The following is a 15,914-nucleotide window of genomic DNA, read 5'->3' on the forward strand; positions in this document are numbered from 1 at the left end:
CCGATATTTTTTATCGATAAAAAACCTTATTTTTAAAGTATGCTTATATGCAATTTATACAATTTCGGTTTTTGTTAAAATTTACCCCTCACCTTTAAATTCACCCCCTCACCATCACTTTTGTAAAAAGCGTATTTCAAATACTAGAGACTTGTGCTTTGGCAATTACATGCATATTCATGTTATAATCATAATCTGAAAGTATCATGAAGATCGTACGTCCAAACGTCCATATTAAACAATTAAGTTCTCATAGTAAGCGCACACTGCAGCCCATGCATGTTTATGCGTGGGTGCTTGTGTGTGTATGTGTTTGTGTATGTGTTTGTGTATGTGTGTGTATGTGTTTGTGTATGTGTATGTCTGTGTTTGTGTATGTGTGTGTGTATGTGAGTGTGTGTATGCGTTTGTGTCTGTATGCGTGTGTGTGTATGTATGCCTGTGTGTGTTTTTTTTTTTTTTTATACCCTGAACCCATTGAAAATGGGAAATCAGGGTATAATGGTTTTGTGAAAAAGTATGTAACGGGCAGAAGGAGGCGTGGCAGACCCCACAAAGTATATATATTCTTGATCAGCGTGACGAGCTGAGTCGATATAGCCCTGTCCGTCTGTCCGTCCGTCCGTCCGTCCGTCCGTCCGTCCGTCCGTCCGTCCATCCGTCCGTATGAGTGCGTCGATCTCAGAAGTTATAAGAGCTAGAGAGCTGAAATTTGGCATGCATACTCGTGTGTACCATACGCAGTACGAGTTTGCTTTATTTTTTCGATAAATCGTCCGATAACTTTTTTATCGAGAATAATCGAAAAATTGATTTTGTTTTTTTAGCCTAATTTGAACATTTTTAGACCTGGAGTCTTCAAATTTGCGTTGTATATAAAGTTAATCGATACAAAGATTTTGTAATTTACAGATTTTGGATACCACGCCCCCTTCTCCACCAATTTGTAAAAAACGCATTTCAAGTACTAGAGACTTGTACTTTGGAATGTACACACATTTTAACCATATGATTACACTCTGAAAGTTTCATTAAGATCATATGTTTACAAAAGAAATTATTCGACAAATAAATTCTCATAATATTGCCCACACTGCAGCGCAGCCCAAGCGCAGTCGCTGCTTACTGCGCAGTTAGCAGAGCGCTTATGCGTGCGTGTGGATGCATCTGTATGTATGTGTACATAAAAGAAGTGCAGAATGATTAGAATATCAGCTTAGAGGGTTCAGGGTATCTCCTAGTCGAGCAGTCTCGACTAGAGTCTTCTTACTTGTTTTTTTTTTTTTTTTTTTTTTATATTCATTTATTGACAAAATTATATAAATTAACAAATAGCAAGTTGCGTGGTGGCTAGGATAGCGCGCGGTGCTTGTGGGATGGCCGTAAAGCATTGCTTCGCAAGCACTATGCGCTACCTTAGCCTGGGACAGCTCGTCTTCTCGATCGCTCGACTCTGCGGAGCTCCATCATCACCGTGGCCGCGAAGGTGCTTGTTAGTTCCCAAGCTTCCTCCGATTCCAGCATGGCGTTGACTAAGTTGTCCGCTCTGATGGAGCGGCCCACTGCCTCTTCCAGACGACGCCTCTCCTCCAGGAACCGTCCACATTCGAAAAGAATGTGGTTGGCGTCTTCCACATGCCCTCGCTCGCACCAGGGGCACTCGTCAGATTCCTCGTGGCCAAAGCGCTTCAAATAGCTCCGAAAGCATCCATGACCCGAGAGGATCTGCGTAAGGTAGAAGTTAACCTCGCCATGTTTGCGGTTAACCCATGGTTCAAGCTCCGGGATGAGCTTGTGCGTCCACCGCCCTTTAGCTGAGCTATTCCACCTTCTTTGCCATCGTGCGATGCTGTTTGCCCTGACAGCGTTGAGTCGCGTAGGCCCGTGCGAATTCCGCTCCACGGCTTCGGCGACCAAATACTCCAGTGGCACCATACCGGCTATGACGAGCGCCGCGTCATCGGAGATAGTCCTGAAAGCGCAGCTGACTCTGATTGCGCTCAGCCTGTAGATCGCGCAAATGCCTCGGCTGTAGCTCGGCGTTGCCATCGCTCTTGCCCATATTGGCGCAGCATAGAGGATGACAGACCTAATGACACTCATTAGGAGGAGACGTCGTTGCTGTTTAGGTCCCCGCGTGTTAAGCATGATTCTCGAGAGAGCTCTACAAGAATCAGCTGCCTTTTTATGCACATATTCTAAGTGCTCGCGGAAAGTTAATCTTGTGTCTATCATGACACCAATATATTTTATCGCCCTCTTTGACGCAATGGTGACGCTGCCGATCTTTATATTGGCAGTTTCCACTCTTTTGCGACTGCTGACTAGTACAACTTCGGTCTTGTGTGCCGCAAGCTCTAGCCCAGCTCCTGTCAACCAGCTTCGTATGCGATTGATACTTTGAGCTCCTTTCCTATGGCTACGACAGCTACATCATCAGCAAAGCCAATGGTGTGCGCGCCTGCTGGTAGTTCCAAGCGCAGTACGCCGTCGTACATGATGTTCCATAGGAGAGGCCCCAGCACTGAGCCTTGGGGTACTCCAGCTGACACTGTATGAGTTTGGGGACCCTCACTCGTGTTGTATACCAGTGTTCTTCCTCTGAAGTAGCTCTTTATTATCTCTCTTAGATATTTAGGGATATTATATTGTGACAGCGCATTCAGTATCATATCCCAACTAGCTGTGTTGAAGGCATTCCTTACATCCAGGGTCGCGATGATACAGTATTCCTTCGTCCCGTGCCTCCATCTGGTGCCTTGAATAGCGGAAGTGGCCAGACCAACAACTTTGTTAAGCGCGTCCGTTGTTGACCGGGCCTTCCGGAATCCAAATTGGTTTGGTGACAGGCCTCCGGCGCTTGCAATCGCAGTCTCCAGCCTAGAGCAGATCAGTTTCTCAAACACCTTTCCCATGGTGTCTAAGAGACAGATCGGTCTGTACGAAGATGGCTCATCTGGTGGTTTGCCAGCCTTGGGTAGCAATACCAGATTCTGGGCTTTCCATTTTTCCGGGAACGTCTCTTGGATCAGGCATTCGTTAAATAATTCGGCGAACGTACTTGGGTGCAAGGCGAGGGCTAGCTTTAGCGCACGATTTGGGATCCCGTCCGGCCCTGGAGCTGTGTTGGTTCTAAGACCTCGGAGAACTACTGATATTTCTTCCTCTGTAACTAAAACAATTTCAGTGCTCGTTGAGCCCTGATCAGCAGACTCGGACTCAGGGGCGTGAATGGAGCTTAAACTTTCTGGAAAGAGTGTTTCCACAATCGATTTAAGCTCCAGACGATCCGTAGGCTGCACCTGTCTACCTGCGTATAGTCTTTTAACTACTATCTTATATGCCCTGCCCCAAGGGTCATATTCGGCTGAGTCGCACAACTGTAAAAAACATTCTCTTTTGCTTGCCCGAATGGCCTTCTTCAGCTGTCTTCTAGCTGCCTGGTAAGCTAACTGTTTCTCAAAAAACGTTGACCTACCGCGAGCCCGTTGGTAGCTTCTTCTCGCCTGGATGCATTTGCGACGAATGTCACCTATTGTATGCCTGTGTGTGGGTACGTGCGTGTGTGTGTGTATGTGTATGCGTGTTTCTTTGGTAAGCTGAAAGACGCGAAAAATTATTGAAATATCTATTTCTCCAAGAGTTCAGGGGATCTCGTAGTCGAGCAGTCTCGACTAGAGCTTTTTTACTTGTTTAATTTTAGTTTTAGTCAGGGTCGAAGGTGACGTGTCGAATAAGACATTGTTTACACCATACATTTATTATTTTGTTAAATTTTTTAGTAATTGCATCGTACCTTTTATATTTTTATACCCTGAACCCATTTTCAATGGGAAATCAGGGTATAATGGTTTTGTTAAATGTATGTAACAGGCAGAAGGAGGTGTGACAGACGCCATGAAGTATATATTGTAGTATGTCCACTTTATTAAATGTTCACTGTATTCAAGACATATATATATTTACATACACAAAGAATGTCACAAATACATTGTTACAATTAAACATACATAAATAAGAAGTAATATGATCACTCTCAAGTGCATTGGCCTCAACAGTGCACTAACTCCGCTGAGTCGGCATATTTTGCATGCGCGACTGTTTCGTAAACAAGTGGACACATTACCCCCTCTCCGTCTGCGACTCTCGCCAGACCATTAAGCTAATATATAAACACTTATACCTAAGCATATATGTATATGAACGAAGCCGCTCTGCTGCTGGCGTAACCGGCAGCACAGCTATGCGGCTCTAGCTATAAGAATATAATATACATTCTGTAAATTCATTATAAAACGAAGTCTAAGAAGGCACGGACGTGCCATCATAAATAAATGCTTTCATCAAACAAAACAATTCGACTAATAATTTCTCAACATGGCGACCGTGACAGGACCTTTTAAGGACTAACCGGATCAGCAACAACAGCAGCAGCAGGCCCAGAAGTACAGCAGCAACGTCGACAAGGACAACAAGTAGCCGCGCACATCCAGCGAGGAGGACTACAGCAGCAACATCAACTGAGTGAGTAGAGGCTCTGAGCTATGCCTAAAAATAGGCGCAGTGGAGTGAAAAGAAGGCTTAAGAATAAAAAAGCCGAACTCCTAAAGCTGTTATTTGCCACCAACACGAAAATAAGTTGGGAAAGAGGCAATAACATACAAGCTGAAATCGACAATATCGAGTCGATTCAGCAAAAACATAAAAGCTCAACCTCTACAAACGAAAATAAAACCAAGAAAATAAAAGTTATTAATGAAATTAAATTTCAAGATGTACCACAAAAAAGCAACTAAAAACAAAACCGGAAGAGACATGCCCTGCTGACTGCGCTGGACCACTAGAGAGCCCTCACTGCGTATATACATGCATGAGAAGGACCAGCACCGGCGCCCCAACAGCCTGTGCGGAACCAGCACCGGCGCCCCAACAGACCAAGTACTATAGGGCCGGCAGCGCTACATAGAGCGCGCAACATATTTCTATATATATATAAAAATAAATTTAAATTTAAAAGAAAAATTGTTAAACTAAGAATTAAATTAAGTCATGAAATGTAAAGATATGTTTGTAATACTGAGCGATAATTGCGTTGCTCGTAATAGAGTGTGGCCTGACAGCCATACGAAACATTAGACAGGAGATCACTGCGCTGATCGAATAGGGAAACTATATTAGAATGAAAATATGACGAAGTGAAAAAAATTTATTTTATATTATAAAAAATTTAAGTTGATTATGAATTAAAAAAAAAAATATATATATATATATATATAATAAATATATAAGAAATTTATCGAGAATTATTATATTATCGTTTCATACTTCTATGCGAAGTAATAGCATAAGTAAATTTGAAGAGATATCAGAAAATTAGTCGAATTAGGAGTAGCACCCAAAATGGGACTCGTAGACACAAAGGTAGTGGATTCCACTGCTAACGTAATAAACAAAATTGAGTCAAATAATATGGACTCTAAAATAACAAATATATTGCTGTTTATAATCGTCATTATTATGAGTGCATATGTAATTTATAAAGCATATTTGCTGCATAACAAATGCATTACAAAGAGGGCCTTAAGCCAAGCTAATGATCTAGACAAGATCTAAATAAATGCACAGACGGTCTAAACAGGAATAAATTTAAAAAAAAAAAAAAAAAGAGAGAAAACTTTTATATATGTCTAATAATAAAAACACACTCAAAACACAAATATTTGTCTAATATATAGGAAACAACTAAAATGTCAAACGCACGTATTAGAGACCTATGTCAGCAAGTCCTCAGCAGAGAGCCAGAATACCTAGTGAGATCATTAAATGTGTTTCAAAAGCACAAAAAATTTATAAGCGTATATGAATTCTCAGGAGAATATATGGAAATGTTCGGTGGTGTTACATGTCCATTATATGGTCTGACCCAAATCGAGCAAGGTCTTGTCTTAGCGACAACAATTCCTTATTTACAGGCTAAAATTGTAACTGAATATAACCCCATTCTAGGACAATCCAATAAAGTTATGGTGCGATTGCATCGCTAAAAAGCTTTTAAATCCTAAGAATGAATTGGGAACAACTCAGCCTCCATATACGCGAAATAAAAGAAAAATTTAGCAAGTCTTATAAATGTGTAACACAGAATAGGACAATACAAAAAGAAACATTATATAAGCATGCGAAAATTCTCGTTGATTCATTCAACGACGCACGAACGTTAGTAAATGACAATAGAGAAATAATAGACAAATCAAATTGGACAAAGATTTCAAAACTATTGATCAAACTACGTTCGAACCTTATAAACGTAAAAGAAAAATATAAGTTAGATATATTCATACCAACCGTATTGAACACACCTCTAGCTATATTCACTAACATAGAATCAGCTGACGAAAATTCCGATTCTGAGTCCGAAACTCAGATAAAAGAAAAAGATCTAAACGATCTAACAATACCAGCCCTATTTACATTATCGGAACCCGATAATGAAATAGAAGAATATTCAGACATAGATTCTAATACAAGTATAGTAGATAGAAAAATAAACATAATGGCAAATATAAACGAACAAAGAGCCTATATAAAGGACATTTCAAATGCCATTCCGGAATTCAACGGACAAAGAATACATCTTCAAAGATTCATAAGAGCTTTGAAGTTAGTAGATCTTACAAAAGGCACATTTGAAGATATAGCTGTTGAAGTAATAAAATCAAAAATTGTTGGCTCAACACTATATAAAGTCCAAGACGAAACAACTATAAAGGCTATAATAAAGAAACTTCAAGATACTATAGTTGGTGAAACATCCGACGTAGTAAAGGCCAAACTATCTAAAACTATACAAAAAGGAAAAACGGCCGAAAAATTCACGACCGAAATAGACAATTTACGAAGGCTTCTTGAGGCTTCGTATATTGATGAAGGTTTACCAGTAGAACATGCTGATAAATTCAGTACCAAGGAAGCCATTGACGCAATGATTAAAAATTGCGAACAGAGTAAATTAAAAACAATCCTTGAGGCTGGCAACTTCAAAACAATGAACGATGCCATAGCCAAATATGTACAATGTAGTACAGAAATGACCGGAAATCCCAACACGGTGTTCTACACCCAAAGGGGTCGAGGTAATTTCAATAACAGAGGTCGTGGTAGAGGCAATGGCCGCGGTTATTATAATAATAATAATGATCGCTACAGCTACCAAAACACCAATCAAAATAACTATAGAGGAAACAATAGAGGAAATTATAATAATAGAAGTAATAGAGGAAACAGTAGAGGAAATAACCAGCAGAACAGCGGTTATAACCGATACAATAACAACAATAATAACAACAATGTTAGGGTGGCCCCAAAACACATCGGGAAACTCACAAAACCCTTTAGAAAATCAGCAGTAAAGATATCGGAAATTCACACTATCAATCTCAGCAAAAATATATATGTAAAATTCACAAACGCTAGTACAGGAAATGAATTAGTCTTTTTAGTCGACACCGGCGCAGACATCTCAATATTAAAAGAAAATTCGGATGTTTATCAAAACATCCAAACAAACAATATAATTAACATACAAGGAATAAGTAAGGAAGTTACTATAGAAATACAAACTTCAAAATATATAATTCCACACGGTTTTCACATCGTGAATACAAACTTCGCTATTCCATGTGATGGAATACTAGGAATAGATTTCATAAAGAAATATAACTGCGTATTGGATTTCAATCCAACTGAAGACTGGCTAATAATTAGACCAAACAATTTAAAATATCACATTTATGTTCAAATAACATACAGTTCTGGCAACAACTCCTTAATTCTGCCAGCAAGATCTCAAGTAATCAGAAACATTAAAATAAACTCAGAAGAAGAAAGTATACTTATTCCAAATCAAGAAATTCAGTATGGTGTTTACATAGCAAATACCATAGTAAATTCTCAAAACGCATTCTTAAGAATACTAAATACAACTAACGAAGACCAATTAATTAGCATAAATAGTTTAAAACATGAACCACTTTCAAACTACGAAGTAGTTACAACAACTCCAGAAAAAAGAGAAAAAATTGTACTAAGCCAGCTATCAAAAAATTTTCCGCCATTATTCCATAAACAGCTAACGTCACTGTGCGTACAATATAGTGATGTGTTTGGTTTAGAAACCGAACCAATGACCACAAATAATTTCTATAAGCAAAAACTGAGATTGAAAGATGATGAACCGATATATATAAAAAATTATAGAAATCCTCACAGCCAAAAAGAAGAAATTCAGAAACAAGTCAAAAAACTAATTGACGACAAAATAGTCGAACCGTCCGTATCTCCCTATAATAGCCCACTTTTATTAGTTCCCAAAAAGGCCCTTCCGGGCACTGAAGAAAAAAAATGGCGATTAGTAATTGACTATCGCCAAATAAATAAAAAATTGTTGTCCGATAAATTTCCACTCCCTAGAATTGATGATATTTTAGATCAACTAGGTAGAGCGAAATTCTTTTCATGCCTAGATTTAATGTCAGGTTTTCACCAAATAGAACTCGAAGAAAGATCAAGAGATATTACTTCATTTTCAACAACCAACGGTTCATATCGCTTCACGCGGTTACCATTCGGTTTAAAAATAGCGCCAAATTCGTTTCAGAGAATGATGACTGTAGCATTCTCTGGACTTGAACCCTCTCAAGCATTCCTTTATATGGATGACTTAATAGTCATTGGTTGCTCCGAAAAACATATGCTCAAAAACTTAACTGATGTTTTTGAGAAATGTAGGCAGCACAACCTAAAGTTACATCCAGAAAAATGTTCATTTTTCATGCATGAAGTCACTTTCTTAGGACATAAATGCACAGATAAAGGAATCTTACCCGACGACAAAAAATACGACGTCATTCAAAATTACCCAGTCCCACATGATGCGGACAGCGCTAGACGATTTATAGCTTTTTGTAATTACTACAGACGATTCATTAAAAACTTCGCCGACTATTCTCGTCACATAACAAAGCTATGCAAAAAGGATGTCAAATTCGAATGGACGGCGGATTGCCAAAACGCCTTCGAACATCTAAAATCGGCATTAATGAATCCAACACTCCTCCAATACCCAGACTTCAGCAAAGAATTTTGCATTATAACGGATGCTAGTAAGCAAGCTTGTGGAGCAGTCCTGACACAAAACAAAGACGGACTTCAACTCCCGGTAGCATACGCATCAAGATCTTTTACTAAAGGAGAAAGTAATAAAAGCACAACAGAACAAGAACTAACAGCCATACATTGGGCAATAACGTACTTCAGGCCATACATTTATGGTAGACACTTCACTGTCAAAACAGATCACAGGCCACTCACATATCTATTTTCAATGATAAATCCGAGCTCCAAACTCACCAGAATAAGACTTGAACTAGAGGAATATAATTTTACGGTAGAATTTCTAAAGGGAAAAGACAACTACGTAGCCGATGCGCTATCTAGAATAACAATAACAGATTTGAAAAATATACAGACAAATAATAAAATTCTGAAAGTCACTACCAGAAATCAAAGTAAACAGTTAAATTCCTGCGCAGGAAAAGAAAAAGAAAAGGAGGTCTTGCAAAAGCAGACTCCAAATGCTTCTAAGCCCAACGTATACGAAGTCATTGTAAATGACGTAGTACGAAAAGTAGTGACCTTGCGAATAACAAATTCTTTATGTTTATTAAAACAAGGAAAGAGTGTTATCGCAAGAATTGATGTTAGCAATATGTACACCAATGAAACTTTTGACTTAGGTCAGTTCTTTCAAAGGCTTGAATCAGAAGCCGGTATACTTAATATTAGCAAACTCAAAGTGGCACCGAGCGAAAAGATCTTTGAGATTATCTCAATAGAATCTTTTAAATTAATGGGCAATAAATATTTAAAATCTTTAAGAGTAGCGCTACTCAAGCCGGTGACCCTATTATCAAACGATAATAATAAAGAAAAAGAAGCAATACTGTTTACGTTCCATGACGACCCAATACAAGGAGGTCATACTGGAATAGCCAGAACGATAGCCAAAATAAAAAGGCATTATCACTGGAATAAAATGACAAAAGATATATCGAATTATAAAAAAAATGTGAGAAGTGTCAAAAGTCTAAAACGACTAAACACACAAAGACTCCATTAACTATTACCGAAACTCCACAGAGAGCTTTCGACAGGGTAATTGTAGACACGATCGGTCCTTTACCCAAATCAGAATACAGAAACGAATATGCAGTAACTTTAATCTGCGATCTAACAAAATACCTTGTAGCAATCCCAATTAAAGACAAAAGTGCGAAAACAGTAGCAAAAGCTATATTTGAAAATTTTATTCTGGTATACGGTCCAATGAAGACGTTCATTACGGACATGGGTACAGAATATAAAAATTCAATAATTGAAGACTTATGTAAAAATCTTAAAATTAAAAACATAACTTCAACCGCACACCATCACCAGACAGTAGGTACCGTGGAACGAAGCCACAGAACACTTAACGAGTTCATACGATCTTATATATCAGTCGATAAGACAGATTGGGACGTATGGTTAAGATACTTCGTATATTGTTTTAACACAACACCCTCTATGGCACATGACTATTGTCCATATGAGCTCGTGTTCGGCAAAACGTCAAACTTGCCAAAAGATTTTAATAGCATAGATAGAATTAAGCCACTATATAATGTAGAAGACTATGCTAAGGAATCAAAATTCAGACTAGAACAGGCACATAAGAGAGCTAGGCTAATGCTAGAAACAAATAAGAAAAAACAAAAAATTTATTACGATAGCAATAGTTTAGATTTTGAATTAAAAATAGGCGATAGAGTTCTACTAAATAACGAAACAGGTCATAAGTTAGATTTCAAATATACAGGACCATACAAAGTAGAAAGCATAGGAAAAAACGATAATATAACAATTTCAAATAATAAAAATAAAAAACAAGTAGTACATAAAGATAGATTAAAAATGTTTAATTCATAATCAATTAATTGCAAAAAAAAAAAGGAAACAAAAATAAAAATATAAATAATTAAACTAGTAAAAAAAAAAAAAAAATCAAGAACAGGAATGATCAACCTGCTTGAAACAAAACACAAAAAAAATATATTTGGATAAGTAATATAACTAAGAAAATAACTCCATTAAAATTACGTTATTTTTCAAAAGGAGGGAGATGTAGTATGTCCACTTTATTAAATGTTCACTGTATTCAAGACATATATATATTTACATACACAAAGAATGTCACAAATACATTGTTACAATTAAACATACATAAATAAGAAGTAATATGATCACTCTCAAGTGCATTGGCCTCAACAGTGCACTAACTCCGCTGAGTCGGCATATTTTGCATGCGCGACTGTTTCGTAAACAAGTGGACACATTACCCCCTCTCCGTCTGCGACTCTCGCCAGACCATTAAGCTAATATATAAACACTTATACCTAAGCATATATGTATATGAACGAAGCCGCTCTGCTGCTGGCGTAACCGGCAGCACAGCTATGCGGCTCTAGCTATAAGAATATAATATACATTCTGTAAATTCATTATAAAACGAAGTCTTAGAAGGCACGGACGTGCCATCATAAATAAATGCTTTCATCAAACAAAACAATTCGACTAATAATTTCTCAACAATATATTCTTGATCAGGGTGACGAGCTGAGTCGATTTAGCTCTGTCCGTCTGTCCGTATGTTTGAACGCCATTACGAAAACCAGTAATCAATTTATATCTCCTACATATTTAAGTCTCCAAATTTTTTATGTATACTTATATGCATTTTATACAATTTCGGTTTTTGTCAAAATTTACCCTCCACCTCTAATTCACCCCCTCACCAACACATTTGTAAAAGGCGTATTTCAAATAGTAGGGAATTGTGCTTTGGCAAATACATGTCTATCTATGATATAATCGTAATCTAAAAGTTTCATGAAGAAACTACATCCACAAGAAAAGTTATTGAACAATTAAGTTCCCTTAGTAAGCCACCACTGCAGCCAATGCATGTTTATGTGTGCGTGCGTATCTCTGTGTGTGTGCGTGTGTGTGTATGATGGGTTTTTTTTTTTTTTTTATATTCATTTATTGACAAAATTATACAAATTGCAAGTTGCGTGGTGGCTAGGATAGCGCGCGGTGCTTGCGGGACGGCCGTAAAGCATTGCTTCGCAAGCACTATGCGCTACCTTAGCCTGGGACAGCTCGTCTTCTCGATCGCTCGACTCTGCGGAGCTCCATCATCACCGTGGCCGCGAAGGTGCTTGTTAGTTCCCAAGCTTTCTCCGATTCCAGCATGGCGTTGACTAAGTTGTCCGCTCTGATGGAGCGGCCCACTGCCTCTTCCAGACGACGCCTCTCCTCCAGGAACCGTCCACATTCGAAAAGAATGTGGTTGGCGTCTTCCACATGCCCTCGCTCGCACCAGGGGCACTCGTCAGATTCCTCGTGGCCAAAGCGCTTCAAATAGCTCCGAAAGCATCCATGACCCGAGAGGATCTGCGTAAGGTAGAAGTTAACCTCGCCATGTTTGCGGTTAACCCATGGTTCAAGCTCCGGGATGAGCTTGTGCGTCCACCGCCCTTTAGCTGAGCTATTCCACCTTCTTTGCCATCGTGCGATGCTGTTTGCCCTGACAGCGTTGAGTCGCGTAGGCCCGTGCGAATTCCGCTCCACGGCTTCGGCGACCAAATACTCCAGTGGCACCATACCGGCTATGACGAGCGCCGCGTCATCGGAGATAGTCCTGAAAGCGCAGCTGACTCTGATTGCGCTCAGCCTGTAGATCGCGCAAATGCCTCGGCTGTAGCTCGGCGTTGCCATCGCTCTTGCCCATATTGGCGCAGCATAGAGGATGACAGACCTAATGACACTCATTAGGAGGAGACGTCGTTGCTGTTTAGGTCCCCGCGTGTTAAGCATGATTCTCGAGAGAGCTCTACAAGAATCAGCTGCCTTTTTATGCACATATTCTAAGTGCTCGCGGAAAGTTAATCTTGTGTCTATCATGACACCAATATATTTTATCGCCCTCTTTGACGCAATGGTGACGCTGCCGATCTTTATATTGGCAGTTTCCACTCTTTTGCGACTGCTGACTAGTACAACTTCGGTCTTGTGTGCCGCAATCTCTAGCCCAGCTCCTGTCAACCAGCTTCGTATGCGATTGATACTTTCGCTGCACATATCCTCTGTATCTTTGAGCTCCTTTCCTATGGCTACGACAGCTACATCATCAGCAAAGCCAATGGTGTGCGCGCCTGCTGGTAGTTCCAAGCGCAGTACGCCGTCGTACATGATGTTCCATAGGAGAGGCCCCAGCACTGAGCCTTGGGGTACTCCAGCTGACACTGTATGAGTTTGGGGACCCTCACTCGTGTTGTATACCAGTGTTCTTCCTCTGAAGTAGCTCTTTATTATCTCTCTTAGATATTTAGGGATATTATATTGTGACAGCGCATTCAGTATCATATCCCAACTAGCTGTGTTGAAGGCATTCCTTACATCCAGGGTCGCGATGATACAGTATTCCTTCGTCCCGTGCCTCCATCTGGTGCCTTGAATAGCGGAAGTGGCCAGACCAACAACTTTGTTAAGCGCGTCCGTTGTTGACCGGGCCTTCCGGAATCCAAATTGGTTTGGTGACAGGCCTCCGGCGCTTGCAATCGCAGTCTCCAGCCTAGAGCAGATCAGTTTCTCAAACACCTTTCCCATGGTGTCTAAGAGACAGATCGGTCTGTACGAAGATGGCTCATCTGGTGGTTTGCCAGCCTTGGGTAGCAATACCAGATTCTGGGCTTTCCATTTTTCCGGGAACGTCTCTTGGATCAGGCATTCGTTAAATAATTCGGCGAACGTACTTGGGTGCAAGGCGAGGGCTAGCTTTAGCGCACGATTTGGGATCCCGTCCGGCCCTGGAGCTGTGTTGGTTCTAAGACCTCGGAGAACTACTGATATTTCTTCCTCTGTAACTAAAACAATTTCAGTGCTCGTTGAGCCCTGATCAGCAGACTCGGACTCAGGGGCGTGAATGGAGCTTAAACTTTCTGGAAAGAGTGTTTCCACAATCGATTTAAGCTCCAGACGATCCGTAGGCTGCACCTGTCTACCTGCGTATAGTCTTTTAACTACTATCTTATATGCCCTGCCCCAAGGGTCATATTCGGCTGAGTCGCACAACTGTAAAAAACATTCTCTTTTGCTTGCCCGAATGGCCTTCTTCAGCTGTCTTCTAGCTGCCTGGTAAGCTAACTGTTTCTCAAAAAACGTTGACCTACCGCGAGCCCGTTGGTAGCTTCTTCTCGCCTGGATGCATTTGCGACGAATGTCACCTATTTGCGTATTCCACCAATACGTAGGATCATGTTGTCGCGTGAACTGCTTGCGACGTAACATGCTGCTATTGCAGGCACACTGTATTTGAGCTACCATTTGGCATGCTCTGGCCTCAGCATTACCAATTGTACCTAGAGACTGAATGGCCTCTGAAAAGACCGCGGGATCAAAAGTATCTAGCCGATACGACTCCCTCCACAATGTTGACGCCCTGACAGGTGGCTCACCTATTGTGAACAGAAGTGCCGTATGATCGCTGCCTGTATAGCTATCGCAATGGCTCCATGTTGCTCCCCGAAAGAGGGATGAAGTGACAAAAGTAATGTCGATAACAGACCCGTATGATGGGTGTGTATATATGTGTGTGTATGCTTGTGTGTGTATGCGTGTGTGTGTGCGTGTGTATGTTTTGTGTAAGCAGAAAGACACGAAAAATGATTAAAACAGCTATTGCTCGAAGGGTTCAGGGGATCTCGTAGTCGGGCAGTTTCGACTACAGCTTTCTTACTTATAGCTCTAATATCTTCGGAAATCGACGCGTTCAAACATACGGACAGACGGACGGACGGACAGACAGACAGACGTATAGGGCCAAATCGACTCAGCTCGTCGCCCTGATCAAGAATATATGTATATACTTTGTGGGGTCTGCCACGCCTCCTTCTGCCTGTTACATACATTTCTAAACCATTATACCCTGATTTCCCATTGAAAATGGGTTCAGGGTATAATAATATCAAAAACAAGTAAGAAAGCTCTAGTCGAGACTGCTCGACTACGAGATCCCCTGTGTGTGTGCGTGCGTATGTTTTATGTAAGCTGAGAGACGCAAAAATTATTGAAATAGCTATTGCTCTAAGGGTTCAGGGGATCTCGTAGTCGTATATATATATATATATATATATATATATATATATATATATATATATATATATATATATATATATATATATATACACGCATACACATACAGGCATAATATTAATTAATATTAAATATTTTAATAATTTTAATATTAAATATTTTTTATTTTGGGCATGTTCATACTTTCTTCATGAAACTTTCAAATTATGAATATAACATTTGTATATATGCATGTATTTGCCAAAGCACAAGTCCCTAGTATTTAAAATACGCCTTTTACAAATGTGTTGGTGAGGGGGTGAATTAGGGGTGGTGGTAAATTTTGACAAAAATCGAAATGAAATTATTCAACAAATAAATTCTTATAATGTTGCCCACACTACAGCGCATAGAATACAGCGATTGGAATATCGGATTAGAGGGTTCAGGGTTCTCCTAGTCGAGCAGTCTCGACTAGTCTTCTTACTTTTTCCTTTCTGCTATTATGTAATATATTATTTAAAATAATATAAAATTAATAATAATATAAATAATAATATATAATTTCAGAATAATTATATTTGTTTGATATTTACAAGTTTTCTCAACAGCCGTACAGCTCTAAATGTATTTGACGCAGAATCATGTTTTATTTTATCAATTAAAGTTTTTATAATCAATGG

At 39.6% G+C, this 15,914-nt stretch overlaps 1 long non-coding RNA gene across 1 annotated transcript; it reads left to right on the forward strand.

Annotated features, from left to right (window-relative positions):
* Window positions 1-3,862: 3,862 nt before the first annotated feature.
* Window positions 3,863-11,276, forward strand: LOC149269495 (uncharacterized). The gene is made up of 2 exons (XR_016269671.1): window positions 3,863-4,524; window positions 4,774-11,276. It is a non-coding gene; the product is annotated as an uncharacterized LOC149269495 (long non-coding RNA).
* The last annotated feature ends 4,638 nt before the right edge of the window (window positions 11,277-15,914 follow it).

Source organism: Drosophila arizonae, chromosome 4 (genome assembly GCF_054131065.1).
Source record: "Drosophila arizonae isolate 15081-1271.41 chromosome 4, UAZ_ARI_1.0, whole genome shotgun sequence".
Lineage (NCBI taxonomy): Eukaryota > Metazoa > Arthropoda > Insecta > Diptera > Drosophilidae > Drosophila > Drosophila arizonae.